Here is a 3,803-nt window from a genome sequence, read left to right on the forward strand (position 1 = left end):
TCATAGCAGAATCAAATGTCTTAGAATCAAAAATAGCATCCATATGTTGGATAGACACAAATTGGTCTAAGGAAAGTAACTGCTCTGAAAGTCAAGATTTCACCAAACCAATATATATATAAATTGGAAAGGTTATACTCTTATCTTCTAGTCTAGGACAAGCAATTAGCTGCAGACACTCTGAACTTCAAATAGAATAATATCAACGGAAATACTAAATAATTCGGTAGTTGAAAATGCTACGAGGTGAAACTGTATAACATGAGAACATGCTAAATCTCAAAAGCATATGTTACAAACTAAAATCAAATAGATGGCTTTCAGAAAGGACATTTTTATAGTATATTTAAAACAAAAACAACTAAAAATACAAACCAAAGAACAACTAGATAATCAAGGACGTGTAGTCGCTTCCATCTAGTTTCACGATTAAGATACTCATCAGCATCAAACAGTCGCCTCTCTCCACTATAGGAACACGGGCTAGGAGAAACATCAACTCCATCCATTTCATACAGCCCAGTGTTCGTATCATCGGCAATGGGATGCTCAGCAGCCTAAAGAGTAAAAAACGTATACAAAATTAAGCTTAAATAGGCAGTATGGCAGGAATCACATAAACAATGCACATCAAATAACTGTCTATCACTGCAATTTAAATCCAACCTTCTTCTCTGCATCATGACTGATGAGTGGCTCTGAAAGGACCACAAATCTTAAATATAGTTTAGCCGAAACAATTGAAACTTAGCCAAAAACAAATCCAACTGCATGATACACTAAATACAAATCCAACTGCATGATAAACCAAGTGCCAACACAACCTGCATGATAAACTAAAGTGTGAGTTGAGGTACCTTGATGTAATTTACTCTTAACTTTTTTCGTATCTTTGGTATGATTTGAAGGGGTTCAAATAAAAGCCCTGTTTTAGAAAGAGGCTTGGGATATTGAAGGGCGTAAGGTTGTTGTGAGGGAGAATGGTTTAATATTGAAACAGATTGTTACAAATGTGTTGGTCATTATTCCTAAGCATGCTACTGCAGAAAGTTTAGGTGAGTTCAGACCTCAAAGCTTCACCAATAATGCAAGCATTTAGATTCATGTGTCCCCAAACAAAGAAGCTTTAGGACCAATCAATTTAAAAAGAATCATTAAGAAATCACATTTGACATTTGGTACTAAATATAAGATTAAAGGAGTCCCAAAAGCAAAATTTGTAAAAACAAATCCAACTAAGTGCCAACACAATCTGCTCCAATAAGCATTTAATTCAAATGGAAGGAAAGAAATAGGAAGATAGAGTCATACCTCAGGAACCGACATCGAGCACCCTCCAGAGGAACGCCTTCGATCAGCGGACTCAAAGAATTGAAGATCATGGAAGCTAACAACAGGAAACCCTCCAGATCCTCTGATCGTGGTAACAAACCTCCCATCCCTCCTCAACGAAGAACGCCTTCGATCAGCGGACTCAAAGAATTGAAGATCATGGAAGCTAACAACAGGAAACCCTCCAGATCCTCCTCTGATTGTGGTAACAAACCTCCCATCCCTCAACGAAGAACGCCTTCGATCAGCGGACTCAAAGAATTGAAGATCATGGAATCAAACAACAGGAAAACCTGATCCTCCTCTGATTGTGGTAACAAACCTCCAATCGCCTGACAAGTCATCCCGAGGCGCATCTAGAAGACGCCGAGCAGAAGAGGTCAGACTAGAAGAATCAAGCCTCCCTTTGGCATCGCCTGAGAATCCATCCCTGGGCGGATGGGAGAATCTACAGAGACTCCGAGCAGAAGAGGTCCGACTAGTATCAGCGGTGGAGGTTTTACCAATTGGCGTCCGTTTAGTGGTGGACTTGAAGGCTGAAGTGGCCATCCCGAATTGAAATCTGATATGAATTTGATTTACAGAGAAAGAGAGATGATGATCGAGAAGAGTGGAAGACAAGATTGCACAGTTGCAGAGAAGATTGAAATCTGATTTAGAGAGAAAAAGAGCTCGCGGGGAGATGATGATCGAGAAGATTGCACCGTTGCAGAGAAGATTGGCGGGCAGATCAAAAAGCGCACCAAATTCGAAAATGGGAGCCGTTCTCACAGTTTCATAACTACTTATTACTAATTGGTAATACGCCTGAATTGCCTGACCGACCCTAAAAATTGCCTTTCACATTTTTTTTTTTATTTTGATAAAACCCTATATTATTAAAATATAATAAATAAATAATGTGTTAAAGGTAAATTCAAATTTAAATAAAACTCCGGTCTGGCCGATTTTAGAGCTCCGACACTTGTCCCTCGCTCACTCCCGATCTGAAATTTACCGGAATTAATATTAAAATGGCGATTAAAGTTAGCGGTTATGATCAATTTAATCCAAATCGAACTTCAAGTATTAATTCAATTTTCAATTGATAAATTAAAACAAATTATTCCAAATACCACCATTATTAATCGCTAAAATTTATAATTTGCCAAAATTTACAAAAGTGCACGAGTTGAAAAACAAATTGCATAAACATCAATCTATTACGGATGAAAGCAACACTCTCTAGTTAAAGATAGAGAGATAGACAAGAACAAAAAAATTCTATAAAGAGTGGTTGTGGGTCGGGGTGCGCTAGTACCCTTTGCCTCTATCACTAGATCAAGTAACAGTCTCGTCTCATGCATGGTCATTCCTGGCCTTTTAGAGGCTCGGGATGAGATGATAAATTTGGACCCCTCATTTATACATTCTACTTTTTCTTTCTTTTAAATTGGAGGCTAGATGAATTATTATTATTATTATTATTATTATAAGAGATAAGGTACAAATTTAGTCCTGATTATTACGAGAGAACAATTAGCATTCACGCATAAAATAGTGCAATTTTCAGCCTAACATTTATCCGTTGGTATAGTTTCAAGCTTAATTGACGAAAATGAGGTTTTTTTTATGTGTAATTTCAAGTTCTATCCTCGCTCCAACCTCCACCGTATCGGTCACTTGAATTTATATACTGACACTTAAATTTAAGAAAAAAAAAATTGAAATTGGTTAATAATAATGATGAGAAAAAAATTAAATGGTTACTTTTCTTGTTGAATATATAAACATGCACCTCTGTAAAAAAAATTACAATTGAAGAAATTAAAAGTCGCTAAACTGTCTAGTTTTTTTTCCGACTGTCGAGATTCTCTTCTGTGGCTTCTTAGCTCTCCGATGTATCTAAAAAAAATCACTTAGCCAAAATTTATATATGTTCTATATTTTATAAATTATCTATATATGTAATGACAAAATTATTTTTTTTATTTATCTATTAAATTTGGTTCGGTTATTACTTACTGATATTTTTTTCAGTAGCCAAACTGATATCCGATTACCAAACTGAGTAAAAATTAAAACTGAATCGAACCAGAATGTTAAAATAACCGAACCAAATTAAAATTTCAGTTCGGTCATCCATTCAGTAATAAGTTACACGTAATTTTTTTCACTCCTGATTTGGTCAATGTTATAAAACTCGGATAGACCGACCAATTCGACCAGTCAAATTGGAAACTGGCCAAATATCCAACCCGAACCTAATTGATTTTATTAAGTCTCATCAAACCGAACAGATCTGGGTCTAATTGGGATCCAACGATCCGGTTGAGAAGGTTTTTAATTATTTATTCGGGTTTTTTTTAATGAAATCAAACTTTAATCGAAAAACTAAATTGATCAAAAAGAATTTGCATTTTAAAATAAAAAAAACAAAAGTATAGAGTGGTCCGAGGGATCTCATTTCGGTGCGGTATTCGCATCGTCCA

The 3,803-nt window shown here is 35.8% G+C and overlaps 1 long non-coding RNA gene across 1 annotated transcript; it reads right to left on the reverse strand.

Moving 5' to 3' along the window:
- Positions 1-412: 412 nt before the first annotated feature.
- Positions 413-2,143, reverse strand: LOC136231306 (uncharacterized). The gene is made up of 3 exons (XR_010689761.1): positions 1,312-2,143; positions 667-824; positions 413-557 (listed from the first exon to the last, which is right to left on the reverse strand). It is a non-coding gene; the product is annotated as an uncharacterized lncRNA (long non-coding RNA).
- Positions 2,144-3,803: the final 1,660 nt, after the last annotated feature.

This window comes from Euphorbia lathyris, chromosome 1, assembly GCF_963576675.1.
Source record: "Euphorbia lathyris chromosome 1, ddEupLath1.1, whole genome shotgun sequence".
NCBI classification, from domain to species: Eukaryota; Viridiplantae; Streptophyta; class Magnoliopsida; order Malpighiales; family Euphorbiaceae; genus Euphorbia; species Euphorbia lathyris.